Genomic DNA, 14,822 nt, shown 5'->3' on the forward strand with positions numbered 1-14,822 from the left:
GTTTTTTAGGTGAAGATCAGTATTGCTTCTCCTGAAAGGTGTCATTTTGTATTTTGTCCAGTACCTTGTTCCCCGCCCTGCTCCCAGAGTTTGGTACCTGTGTCGCTTGTGGTCAGGTTGAGAAAATCAGGGGTGGTAGAAACTGCCTTACCAGTCCGAGGGGAGGGTTGTGTGTGAATGAGTGTGTGTTACACTGGACAGTGGAGTGCAAGTTCTCTGAGATAGGAATCTTGCTGAATTTTGTTAATTGTATTCTCCTGTTTAGCTCAGACCCCCAGGTTCCCTGTGTCAAACTTTTCTTGAGAACGTCCGCCAAAATGGAGCCAGTTTTTGATCTCTGTGGTCTTTTTAGATACAGTAGGTTAGAGCTGTTCAGATTCTGTGAGAAGGGAGGCATAGAGGTGAGTGAGTTGGATACTCAGTCCCAGCTTAGGGACAGCCTGATCCTGTGGCAAAAGGATCAGTGGGATCTTGAGCGCAGTGAGAGAGAGAGAGGGCCCGGGCCGCACGCCATGAGGGTGGTGAGTCTGTGGGGAGCCCTGAAGATTCTGATGAAGAATGTGAGTTGGATGGTGATGACAGTGGATGGATGTCAGCAGATAGTGATGACCCCATAGATAGGGAGTCCCTTGCTGGGTCCTGTGTCAGTACCAGCGCCCCATCCCTTTCCCTGTCCCCAGAGGAGTGGTTGGATAGGAAGGAGGAGCGGGAGCATCAGCTAGCGATGGAACAGCTCAGGTTGGAGCATGCCAAGTTAGAGGCTGAGAGGGCCTTGTTCAGGGAGAAGGTAGCCCAAGAGAGTAGGTTACCCCCTAAGTGTCGTTGTCTGGATTCCCCAGGGAGGGTGGAGTCCAGTGGTGGCAGCTTTTTAAATATAAGTGTTGACAGTCCCACTCCCAGTTCCCCGAGTATGGTCCTTGTTTCCCCAGAGGAAGAGAATAGGTTGAGGTTTAGGAACCTTCGGAAACCGTCTCACCAGTCTTGGGAGGATTTTGTGGATGACTGTTGTACAGCACTGTGTGATTGGGTACGAGGTCCCACGAAATGTGATTGGGACATATTGTTTGATTTGTTTTTCCAAGAGCAGTTGCTCAGTGTTGTTTGTCCAGAGTTGCGCCAGCACCTGTTAGGGTGAGGAGTGTCTACACCAGGTGAGCTGGCAGATGAAGCAGACCGATGGGAAGGTGCAAGAGGTTCTTTAGCGTCGCTAGTGAGTGATTCCAATAATAGTGGGTCAGGTTTTCTCCAACCCAGCGTGGTGGAGGAGGGTGAGAGTAGCCCAGCTAGGTCCCAGTATAGAGAGGAGGGTGTAGGGGCTTACTGCCTGTCTCAGTGGAGCGGGAGTGAGTGTGAGACCGAGAGTCCCCAGATGTCCGAAGCCCTGCCTCAGAGCCTGGATGGTTTCTTTAGGGAACACCAGGGTGGGGACCTAAGCTTACCTGTTAGTCCACTTGAGGGAGATCTCCTAGTGTGTGGAGGACCTGGAGCATCTGTAAGCGGAGCTTCTATGGTTTTAGAGTCTGGCAGTACTGCTCCAGGAGGGAGAGTACAGAAGTCCAGTGAAAAGAGTGATTGGGGAATAGGATGTGAGTCCCCAGAAGTCCTGGAGTGCCAGGCAGTGATTCCACCAAAGGTTCTAGACCGGAGGTTGGAGGTCCAGGTCCAGGGTTTGCCTGACCTGAAGGGTGGGAATACTGTAATCAGTGTCCTGACCAGTTCTTTCTCCAGAGGTACCGCCCCGGTTGGGAGGGAGCAGGACTCTGGAAGGGGGTGCAGAGGGTGGGAAAGCCCACCTCTGACCCCAGTACCACCTGAGGGGTTAAACCCTAGGTTGGGAGAGTGGTGTTTAGAGGGTACCCCTCGAAGGAGGAGGGGGAACCCTAGGAGAAGAGGTAAGGGGAGGAGAGCCTTCCCTGAGACTCCTGGTCCACCTAAGGTTGTAGACCCTAGGCTGGAGAACCAGTGGCAGTCTAGCCCTCTCTTGCAGACAGGAAGAGTGGAAAATGGCTGTTATGTGCCAGGGGTTACTACCCCCCACTTTGTGAGTAGGCAGGAACCAGTGGCACCTGGGTGGCCTAGGGCCTGGTCCTGGCCGAGGGCAGCTGGAGAGTACCAGTGGGGTAGTCCGGTTAGTCCCTACCATAGTTTTAGAAAGAACCCCAGGGGTTCACCGTGGCGTAAAACAGGAGGGTGTCCCTGCAGTTGCGGGCCCGCGTCCGTGTTTTATCGCCCCAAGCAGGGAAGTCCATCACGGTGGTGATTGGTCTGCCCTGCGTTTTGGCTGAAAGGGGGTTGTGTTGGACTTGGCCCTTAAGGCAGGTTCACCCCTAATCTTTTTGCTTTAGATCTGTGATCTGTGTGGATGATTTTCTGGTCTGTGCGCACTTTTTCCCTGTGTCCCAGAGTAAAGTGTGTGCATGTAGTTAGGCTGGCCTGCTCTCCCATAGGAATGCATGGGGAATGTCTGTGTCCCTAGTAGTTCCTGATGTGTGGGGAGTGCATGCTCGAATTTGGTATGTGCGAGCTCGTGGGAATGAATGCTTCGCAATGGTGTATGTGGCATGTGTGTGTCATGTGTAGAAATGCCACTTCTAGGACTTGGCATATTAATGTAAAATATGCCTGCCGTGTGATTGGCTGGAGCTGGCTGGTGAGCCTGGCTCCAGGAAGGCTGGATGGGTCTGCCCGGTGGTGAGTGTGAGATTAGCATGCTGATGGCTGGGGAGGAGTGCACCTGGTCCCTGATGGGCCTGGACTTTCCCCACACAATGCTGGCTCCACCCCCTGTAGTGCGACTGATGTCCCTAGCCCTGCCAGTGAATAGAAAGGGTGGTTGAGGTAAACAGAGTACTTCAAAACCAGCTGCGACTGGTTTTGCCCCCACCCTGCACCTACAGACAAAGGGTTTTACAGTATAAGAAGGGGCTGTGTCCCCATACAATTTGTTCTTGGTTCTGCTTGTGGATCCTTGCCAGTGGGGGCTGCTGCTGCTGCTGGGGCCAAGAGGACCGCCACTTGGCTGTCTCCCTGCCTGGAGACCCAGTGTGCTGGCTCTGGCCCTGCCTTGCCCCCCTGCCTGCCTCCAGACCTTGCTGGAGCTTTGCTGTGCCTGGAAGCGCTCTTATTTGGACTCATAGCGCTAGGAGCGCTTTATTTTTCTTCTAGCGCTGAGCGCGCTTCCCTTGGCGCTTGAGAGCGCTGTGCTTTGTCCCCGAGCGCTGGGGAGCGCTCGTTGTGCAGCCGGTGCCCACCCGGCATCTGCCTGTTGGATTTGCCATTTTTTTGATAGAGCGAGTGCCCACCTCGCATTGCCTTTTACTCGAAGACCGGTGCCTACCCGGCATTGCCCCGTGCTATTTCTTCTATTTACAAGCCGGTGCCCACCCGGCATTGCCCCGTGATCACCGCCACAGCCCAGGAGCACCGAAAGCCATTGCCGGGCCGCTGCCTATCGCGACTCGGAAGTCCCGCCTCCTGACCCCCAGGGCCACGCTGCCATTGGCGGCCCCGGCGGAAGTCAGGCGGTTTGCCGAGTGACGGGGCCAGGCGGGAGACAGGAAGCTGCCTGCCGCGTCTTGCCGAGGCTCCCGAGTGAAGGGGAGCCCCGCCCGCGGCCCCAACAGAGCCGCCGAGGAGCAGAGAGCCGGTGAGTGGGGCGCTGACTGCAGAACCGGGGAGGAGGGCGTCGGGGCACATTGCCGGTGCCCACCCCTCCCCGTCAGAGTAAAGAGCCGCCGAGGCTCTTTGGGGCATTTCTGTGTACGAGCCTTGAGAGGCTCTGACGCCAAGTGGTGTTCTGAGCCCGGCGAGGCTCCAACGACGGCCGCATTTGTTGATGAGCCCGAGGCTCGAGGGGGCAATTGTTTTACGAGCCCTGAGAGGCTCCTTCGCCTCATTATTCTTTGAGCCCCGAGCGGCTCTCCAGTTGTTCTGGGGTCCCCCGAGAGGGGCCCCCCTGCCCACATTCGTGACGAGCCCTGAGAGGCTCAGGGCATTTCCTGTTCTTTCGAGCCCAGAGAGGCTCTTGCGCCCACAGTGTATTTACGAGCCCCGAGGCTCTGGGGGCCATGTTCCTTGTTTAGAGCGCTGATGCTCTAAATTGCCTAGTTGCTTTGCGAGCCCAGGGAGGCTCTTAGGTGCCAGTCACCTTGTTCTTGAGCCCACGCGGCTCCAACGTTTGCCCAGCTGTTATTTACAACTGTCCAGCACTTTGTGGACAGTTGCTACGTTTAGGCTTGTGGTTTGTGCTGCCTGCGCAGACCCCCTGACATTGAGACTCAGGGCATTCCGCCCCTTGCGAGGCCAGTTGGCCTGAGGGACACTCCTAGTGTTGTGCTATGTGCACCCTGCGCATTGTAATTTACTTGATGATGTGATTCTTGCGCAAATGTTCTAACCTGCACCTCTGAATGTGTTTTGATACCTCACGTGCAATTGTTGATGTCCTATTTTATGTTTATCCCCTTTGCTAAGAGTGACCTGCTTAGAGGATTGTTGATGTCCCATTTTATGTTTAGGTTTCCTTCCCTTTGCTAAGAGTGACCTGCTTAGGTGATGGTATTCCTTCTTTAGGTCCTGATGATAAGGTCCTAGTTCCCTGCGTGATTTCCCTACAGTGTTTAGGGTGGCGTAGGAGGTATTTACCCTTTACCAGTGATTACTGGTTGTGTGCTACATGTACTATTTTGGTGCTAATCATTATATGTTTGTGTGCTAAGTGTATACCTACCAGTATTATTTTCTAACAAGTGCCTACCCCTGACAGTGGTACATGTGGCCCTGTCCTGTACATAATCACATTGTAAAGTTTGCGTGTTATCTAATGTGTTTTTTTATTATAATACAAAGGCTATTTTTTATATAACCTTGTGTGGAGTTTCCTTTGTGCTGGGCCTTGGGTGTTGTTGCTGGGGTGCGAGCGCAAATACTTAACTCATACCGCCTCCAAGTTTAGCCTTGCTGCTCGCGCCACGTTACCTAGAGGGTGAGCAGGGGTTATCTTGGCGTGTAACTCCCTTGCCCTGACCTTAGGAATGGTGATCCCTGACTGACTTTGGCGTGAGTCTTGGCCAGCCAGGATCCCGTTTCTGACAGTCAGCAATCATGCAATTGGGCATAACAGGTCTGCCATCTTTGTAAACCCAAATTTCATCTTCCTCTCTCTGTCTGCAACCTTCTTTGAGCCATGTGTTTTTTCTCCTCATCATTTACCTCATCTTGTAATTGTTTTAATTCTTGCCATGTCTGAATTGCAAAGAATAATATGAGAAAACTTGAAACATGTTCATTAAATTTTTCCCGATTGATTACAACCCTCTCCTGAGCACAGAACTTAGCAATGGCACCTGCATACTCATTGCCTTTTGAAACATAATCATTTTTCTCTCCATTTGCAGCATATTTTAACTGCCATTTGGTCAAGAAGCTCAAATTCTTTGTTAAAGTCTGGCATGCCCAGAACAGGAGTTTCACTCAAACTCTTTTTTAATTGCTCTAAGGCCTCAAGCTTAATTTCTGTCAGGACAATTGGGTCTTTTACATCTGCTTTTGTCATTCTTTGCAATGGCTTTGCAATTACTGAGAAACCACTAATCCATTGGCAACAGGGTCCAACCATGCCTAGGAGCATTCTTACCTCTTTTTGCGTCTTTAGGTGTTCCATTGCCTGATTTATTTTAATTTTCTCAATAGTTACCTGTCTGGGAATTCTCTCTTGGAACCTGAAAGCAAAAATTGTTTGACTCTCTGGGTGCATTGGGACCAAATACCACTCAGCATCATGTGGTATCTGACAAAGGATCTCTGCTGGGTTGGGCACAATAGGACAACAAGGGATAACTATCTCGTTAATCTTTTTTAGGTCCTGTTCTATTCTGCACATTTCATCTGGTGAGTTACAAAGACTGTTTTCAATCTCTTTTAGGACACGATGCTTAACGAAATTTTCAATAACTGCAATGATTCATTCAACTGTTTCTAGCTTCATCTTGTACTGTGGAACATTAGAAAATGAGTTTCCCTGCTTGTTTTTAATTTTAACTGGATCTGGTCTGTTTTCCTGGTCTCCACTGATTCCTGTATCTGTATTATATTTCTGCTCATTAACATAATTTGGAAATGGCGGCGGAGGTATCTCATTCTGCTGAATCACCACCTGTCGCTGAATTTGTAGCTGTTCATTCAGTAGCTGTTGCTGCTGATTTATCTCATTCTGCATCTGTGGATTTTTACACTCTCTTACAAAAGCTAAATACGCCTTTTCCTTCTCCTTTTTCTTTGTCCATTTTGTTTTCCATTTATTCTGATTACCCCATTTTCTCAAAGCCCAAATTAAATCTTTTATATGGGCAATTTTACCTGAATTGTGGAAGCTTTCAATGTCCTCATCATCGTGATATGTTTTCAATCAGTCTGTACTGATTGTACCATTTATTAATTCTTCTAAATCAATTTTTAATTTTGCAACATCCAGTAATTTGTTCTCATCAGGCTGTGTCAGATCAATCAGGTCAACATCAGAGTCCTCACTAGCTGAAGCTAAAGTCATCACTCTCTCTTGCTGAGTTGGAATCATTACTAGCTCATTTTCAGGTACATTAGAATAAAGTTTTCCAGCAAACTTTTGAATTTCACAATTCAATGGTACCGTTAAAACTGTGGGACTAGTTTCATCTTTTCTAAGCACTGGAAGATCAGGCCCAATTGTCACAGGAACTGTCATTGCTTCCATGTCTGATGTTACCTGCTCAATTAAATCATTTGTAGAATTTACATAACCAGGAATATTAATTCTAGAAGTACTAGGCATCTCATCATACCTTTCTGTTGTGACACCTTGAGAAGGGGTCTGGGCTGTGACTCTATTAATCTGAACTGGGACTCTTGGCGTTACATTAATCTGTTCTGGGGATCTGCTTGAATTTCTGTCCTGATCTGTATTTACAACACCATTTCTACACCAATCAATACATTTTTCTCTGACAGGTTTATTATTTAGATTCGCTGATTTGGGAATCATTAATTTGCTCTCACATGTAGCAACAACATTTTTCATTTTCTGGTACCAAGAAAACTTTTTCTCTTTCTTTAGATAATAATTATCTATGTTTTAAAATATTTACCTTTATTAAAAATTATTCACAATAAAAATATGTTCACTTTATTTGTCTTATAGCATCTGCTAATTTATACTTTGCACTATAAACAGAACTTCCTACTTAAATTAATATTTCTTGTAATTTACCTGCATACACTTTTTAATTGGGGCAGAAAAATGTGCTTTTGCGAAAAGCAGCAATTAAAATACTTAGACTGTAGACCTGTAATTTATTGGGTATTTAAAAATGCTTATTTACACATACACAGAACATCAGCTGTGGGGAAGACTCAATAATGTTTATTTATTTAATTATGCTGCATGATTCTCCATTTTCCCCTTCACTTAATTAAGCTTAGATATCACAAATTACCAATTATGTTTGTGACACAATGCTGTTGAGGATGTCACTATTGTTCCTACTTTGGTGGCCTTTCTAGTGTACAGCGCTCGTTGGTGCTATGACTGTTGTTGCTATATAACTGTATTTGCAGCTCTAATGGCAGCTGCTAATTTTCTGCTTATACCCAATATTGTAATAGCCAATATTGCCGGTGTCCCTGCTCTAGTCACCTCTGCTGCTGTTGTCCTAACCAGGGTGGCTGCTGTGATATTCACTACTTTACAGCAAGTCCCACCTTCCTAAAGTACAATTAAAACTATGTACAGTTATGTGATTTGTTATAATACAAACAAAGCTCTGGGCACTAGCGCTAAGGAAATCAAAAGCACACTTGTCAAAAGTCAACTCGGCTATGCATCCGCGCATCAGCCAATCACAGCGCAAGCACAAGAATGCCAACCAATCACAGCACAGCTGCTGTGTCACCTCGACCAATCACTGCGCCACAAATCCTTTATCCAATTACAGCGCGTGGCTACCATGTTGCTCAGCCAATCAAAGCCCGCCTTTGCTGTGACACACACTGCCACTGCAGTCTCTCTTTCTCTCCTTGCGCTTTCGCGCTCCAAAATAGCCCTTTCTTTGTCTTCGTCCATGCAATGCTACTTATCAATAAGTCATACGCAGCCCTCGTGGGACACCACAATCACACCCTTATCTATAATTAATTTTGCCTATGACACAACGCTCGCCGCCAGCCGCTACAACATTTATCAGCTGTCACACTTATAGTGCGGCTATAGCGAGAGGGAAAATCATTTTCAAGACACTCGCAAACATAAACAACTATTCGGCATTGGCACCGCGCCTCAGCCAATCACAGCGCTGTTGGCGATGTTTCAGCCAATCACAGCGCGGCTCCCTCTATGACGCGTACTGCTGCTGCTGCAGTCTCTCTCCCCTCGCGCTCAGCCCCTCCTTTACAAAATGTAATCCCAATACAACGCGCAACGCTCGAACGCTCGCCACACGCATCAGCATTCACACGCTTCCCTTTAAAACAACAGCACGATTGTAGCGAGGGAAACCAAAGCGGGAGTTTATTTCTATATTCGTGTGTGTCAGCTGATATATTGCTCTTTAATATGTACTAAACTTGGGGACACTTGCAAAATATAAATATCACGGGCAACTACTTCTAAACATTAAAAACGCTGTCAGCGAATCACAGCGCTGCTTTGCACGACGCCTCAGCCAATCAGAGCGCGGCGGCTATGACGTACACAGCCGCTGCAGCTCGAAGCTCTCCCCACACGCTCTCGCTCTCAAAACAGCCCCTCCCTTACAATTTTCGATCGGGACACCTCTGAATGTAATTTAAATAGCGCGCAATACTTTTAACCACTTGGCTGCTAAGGTACAATTACTCCTCTGCTGTAATTTCCATTGAAATCAATGGAAAGTCCATGACGAGTTACCCTTGTCATTAGCGGCAAAGAGGTTAAATGTATTTAAATAGCGCGAAGCACTTTACAATGCTTTAAATAGCACAGACTTTACCCTGAAGGCTACAAAACGCTTTACAATCACTTTTTTAACACAATTAGTGACTACACAAAACAAACCATTTGCCTGCTTCTCGATAAAGGCTAGTAGCTTTTCAGGCACACAGATTTTTACTCATTCACTTGAAATAGACGACGCTACTTCACTAAAATATTTTTCTACTACATTTACACATACATTGATACAAAGGAAATCCCTATTCATGCATACTTGTTTCTTCTTCAGGACTTTAACTTTAGAAGTAAACCTCTTTCGCCAGTAAGAAAACAACGCCTATTTTTCTTCCTTAGGACTCTAACCTTGGAAGAGAAAACAACGCTTACCCTTCACACAAGCTCAGATAAATCCTATTACTCTTTTCACAGAGAGTTTTAAAACAGGCGCACCAGGTCCTTATACTCAATGCTACGATTTCATAGACAATCCTCACTATCATACATACAATTTACTCAACACACCTAGAACCCTAAACTTGTGTTGTACGCCCACAACACAGTGATATGCGGCGATATCACCTTTTGAAGCAGAACAAATGAACTGTGTAACCTGATAACAGCGTCCTGATAACAGCGTCACACTACTCTTGCCATGGCAAACCAGGAATTTTTCACACTGCTGGAAAAACCCTTACAACTACATATAACAGTATGACAAAATCAAAAACTCAACATATGTTAAACATTAATTCTATGACTATACCAACATATATGTAACATGTATGTAGCATGTATGTCAAAAACAACATATAACCGTTCGAATGCTACCATAAATTGATCCAGCGCTCCTACTAAAATTCTGCATAAATGATGTCACATCTACCACCATACTTACCAATCAATACCAGGCCCATAAAAATAACAGAGCAGCTGAATCATGAGGCGAATGAATCTAATATGTTGTTTAAACTAATCTACAATAAACAAGACCAGCTTGTCATTTAAGTAAGTTTATTCAAACATATTCATGAAAACTTAGGTTTTGGAACTTTATTAAGCAAGCATCTAGAAAAAGTCATAAAGAGAGTTTTATTCAGCATTTATAAAAAGAGCTTAATTCAAGAAAATATTAATCATTAACAGTATTAAGTGATAAAGAGCATTTCCAAACCCTAACTAATTCTGTCTCTACCCTCATTGCCTGAAAACAAAGTCTTTTAAAAATCTCCTTTCCTTACGTGAATTCATCGGACAGCAGAACACGACCCTCTGGAATCAAGAAGCGTAAGCCAAAGTCTGCTCCTTTAGCCAATTCTTATACCCTAAAACTAAGGCTAAACTAACTAATTTCACATTCCAACAGCTGAATTCTGACTCCCCATTGGCTGAATCACCTCACGCCACAGTAAATTGTGACATCTTCCACCTCGAGGCCGGGCTTTTACACAAAGCCATTGTTCATGCACAGAGTCCTGGCGGCACTTCCTTAGGCTGCTACATTTTGTAGCAAAGATTGTTCATGTAGTGCACAAAAATGCCGCGACTCACATTCCTGGCCTTGAGCCTGTCCGTTCTGAGCTTCTCGTGGCACATTAGCAAACCTCTCCACAGAGTCGCCTTTTGCAGTTCTTTTCAAAAACTTTTCACAATAAAAGTTTATAGGCTTCTCATCTTTTCAAAATAAGTTTTTCTCTTGTGGCTTTTCATCAGCAGGCCTCTTTTCAGAAAGCGTCAATTTTCTGCGCCACTTTAACTTGCGTCACTGCGCCACTTTTAGCTTGCATCACTTTTTCAGAATACATTATTTTTCTGCAGCTACTTCTTTCAGTAAACTATTATTTAAACAAACACAAAACAGCAATTAATTAAAGAATTGACATTTGTTCTGTTACCCACCCCTTTTGCTAAATGTTAACCCATTAATTATGTTACCCTAGCAAAAGCAGATTTAAGCAGCATATATTACCTTTGATGTACCAATCCGATCTGGAACTGCATTTGTCACAGAAAAGACAAGACAGAAGCACCTGCTATTATTTTTAAACAGCAGCAGTTAGTATATGACAAAGACAATAGACAACAATTATTGTATTATTTCTTTTGCATTTTACACAAATAAGCATAATGTTAATCCCATATGTTCATGTTGCACAGTTTATTCTAGGTTGATTTAATAACATGCAGCAAACATATTAGTTTTATTAAAACATTATGGAAGTTTGACTTTACAAGCCTGAACAAAATATTGTTCATTAACCCGCTCCATCAACTGCGTGGGTGAATGTCTTCCTTGACTCAGGGGGGGGATCCACTTGAAGGTCTTACGTAGGATGCAGCTGGTGTTGAAGCAGCTGGAGGTGACGGCGTTGACCTGTCGGTTCATGGTGAGTGATGAGTCGGGTACGATGCCGAGGTTCTTAGCGTGATCTGAGGTGGTAGGTGGGCTTCCGAAGGTGGTTGGCCACCAGGTGCTGTCCCATGCAAAAGGGGTGGTACCGAGGACAAGGACTTCTGTCTTCTCGGCGTTGAGCTTCAGGCAGCAGCTGGTCATCCAGACTGCAACGTCTTGCATCCCATTCTGGAAGTTGAGTTTGTCAGTGGTGGGGTCTTTGATGAGGGAGAGGATGAGCTGGGTGTCGTCGGCGTAGGATACAATGTTGAGGCCATGTCGTCGGACGATGGCTGCGAGGGGGGCCATGTAGATGTTGAAGAGGGTGGGGCTCAGTGATGAACCCTGTGGGATTCCGCAGGTGATTTTCGTGGGGTCAGAGAGGAAGGGTGGGAGTCTGATCCTTTGGCTTCTTCCAGTGAGGAATGATCAGATACAGTCCAGGGCTGTTCCTTGTATGCCTGCGTCATGTAGTCTGGCGACTAGAGTGCGATGGGAGATGGTGTTGAAGGCCGCTGAGAGGTTGAGTAGGATGAGGGCTGCGGAGTGGCCTTGGTCCAGGAGGGTGAGGATGTCATATGTGGCTCCGAGTAGGGCAGTCTCTGTGCTGTGGTTGCTTCGGAATCCGGATTGGGACGTGTTGAGGACGGCGTTCTCTTCAATGAATCGTGTCAGTTTTCTGTTGACTGTTTTCTCTGCAACTTTGGCTGGGAAGGGGAGGAGCGAGATGGGCCGGTAGTTCCTGAGGTTGGTGGGGTCAGTTGTGGGTTCCTTGAGCACGGGTCTGACTTCTGCACACTTCCAGTCATCTGGGAAGGTGCCTGTTTTGAAGGTGGTGTTTTTGGTGCATTATAGGTTGGGTGCAATGGTGGCCGCAGCTCTGTGGTAGATGTGCGGGGAGCAGGGGTCAGTGGGGGCCCCCAAGTGGATGCTTTTCATGGTCGAAGCTGTGTCTTCGCCCGTGATCGGAGTCCAGTTGGAGATGGCGGGCTGGCTGGTGTTTCTGGGGGGCAGGGGCCCATCTGTGGCACCTGGTGGATGGTCGATGAAGTTGTCATAGAGGTTTTTGATCTTGAGGTGGAAATAGATTCCAAGCTTGTCTCAGAGGTCTTGGGATGGGGTGATGTCTGTGGCTTCGCAGCGTGGTTTGGTGAATTCTTGAATGACACTGAAAAATTCCTTGGAGTTGGTGGAGTTGGCCAGGATTTTGTTGTGGATGAAGTTCCTCTTGGTGGCTCGGATCTGGTTGTGGTAGTCCATCATGGCGTCCTTGCAGGTGGTGTGGTTTTTGTTTGTTTCGGTGTTCCTCCAGTTCTTCTCTCAGCGTCTGTAGGTGTGTTTAGCTTCTTGGAGAGCGGTGGTGAACCAGGCGGCTTTCCTGGGCGTTGTCTGTCGGGGTTGCATAGCGGGGCGAGCTCATCAGCGCAGTTGGAGATCCAGGTGTGGAGTTCTCTGGCTGCGTTGTTTGCGTCATTTGCGTCGGGTGCCCAGGTGTTGTTGTCTCGGGTGAGGGTGGAGTTAATTTGCTCATCGGCAACCTTGCTCCAGTTCCTTCATGGTGGGCGTGGGACTGGTTTGGATGCCTTGGGTTTTTTGATTTTCGGTACAAAAGGGGGTGGTGATGGACGGAGCATCTGAATCAATCAAACACTCACACCCAGTCGAAAGATCTGGGTTTAATCCATCACCGTTCTTTAGCCCACTCTGCCACCCCAGTTCAGACATGGCTATATGCAAATCAGTCTGACCCTGTGCCTCATGGGAACAGTCCAGCCCGAACTGCCAAGCCATGTCTTCCCTGGACCGGAAACAAGCTTCCGAGGACCGGTTTCTGGCATTCCAGCCGTCTTCAGCCCGGCTTCCTTGAATCCAGTGGCAAAGTGAGCAAGGGACTCACGTCTGAGCATACCCTGCCACACTTATGGCGGCCAAAAACGGTACAAAAGGGGGTGGTGATGGACGGAGCATCTGAATCAATCAAACACTCACATCCAGTCAAAAGATCTGGGTTTAATCCATCACCGTTCTTTAGCCCACTCTGCCACCCCAGTTCAGACATGGCTATATGCAAATCAGTCTGACCCTGTGCCTCATGGGAACAGTCCAGCCCGAACTGCCAAGCCATGTCTTTCCTGGACCGGAAACAAGCTTCCGAAGACCGGTTTCTGGCATTCCAGATGTCTTCAGCCCGGCTTGCTTGAATCCAGTGGCAAAGTGAGCAAGGGACTCACGTCTGAGCATACCCTGCCACACTTATGGCGGCCAAAAGCGGTACAAAAGGGGGTGGTGATGGATGGAGCATCTGAATCAATCAAACACTCACTCCCAGTCAAAAGATCTGGGTTTAATCCATCACCGTTCTTTAGCCCACTCTGCCACCCCAGTTCAGACATGGCTATATGCAAATCAGTCTGACCCTGTGCCTCATGGGAACAGTCCAGCCCGAACTGCCAAGCCATGTCTTCCCTGGACCGGAAACAAGCTTCCGATGACCGGTTTCTGGCATTCCAGCCGTCTTCAGCCCAGCTTGCTTGAATCCAGTGGCAAAGTGAGCAAGGGGCTCACGTCTGAGCATACCCTGCCACACTTATGACTGCCAAAAGCAGTACAAAAGGGGGTGGTGATGGACGGAGCATCTGAATCAATCAAACACTCACACTCAGTCAAAAGATCTGGGTTTAATCCATCACCATTCTTTAGCCCACTCTGCCACCCCAGTTCAGACATGGCTATATGCAAATCAGTCTGACCCTGTGCCTCATGGGAACAGTCCAGCCCGAACTGCCAAGCCATGTCTGGAGTCTGGAGTGCCTGGAGTGGCACTGGTGGTGAAGAAATGCGTGGCATGTTCTATTCTGCCAGTGGATGACATCCGTGGCTCTGAGTCCCTTGCCTTCTCCATCACTTTGGCGCCTCACCAATCTTTTAAAGGCCTATTGGTATATAGGCCACCTGGCCCACCTGGAACCTTCTTTGAAGAGTTCGAGTTGATTATATCGGGGCTGGCCTTGAAAGCAGAACATTGCATTGTGGCGGGGGACTTTAACTTTCATATGCATGATCCATCGGACCCAGATACCATCAAACTTCTGGAGGCTACGGCCCCTCTGGGCCTGATCCCCTATTTGCGGGGGCCAACGCACGACAAGGGACATACTCTTGACCAGGTCTTCTCGACATCTCCTTTGGAGGTGAAGGAGATTATCCCAGTGCTTTGGTCAGACCATAGACTAGCCAAATATTTGGTTAGAGGCACGGCGAAACCGTTTAATCCCGTGTCTAAGCAGCAGGGCCGAGCCCCTAGGGCATATCATCGAGTGACTCCAGCTATGCTGGCTTAGGCCGCCCTGGATCACCCATGCCCCCTTACAGGAGATTTGGAGAGGGACCTGGAGTCTCTGCAAGCATGGCTACTGGATAGGCTAAACGATCTTGCCCCGGTGATGGCCCCCCGTTTAACATCTAAACGTGTTACGGCTCCCTGGTTCACTG

Source organism: Lissotriton vulgaris, chromosome 8 (genome assembly GCF_964263255.1).
Source record: "Lissotriton vulgaris chromosome 8, aLisVul1.2, whole genome shotgun sequence".
In the NCBI taxonomy this organism is placed as follows: Eukaryota; Metazoa; Chordata; class Amphibia; order Caudata; family Salamandridae; genus Lissotriton; species Lissotriton vulgaris.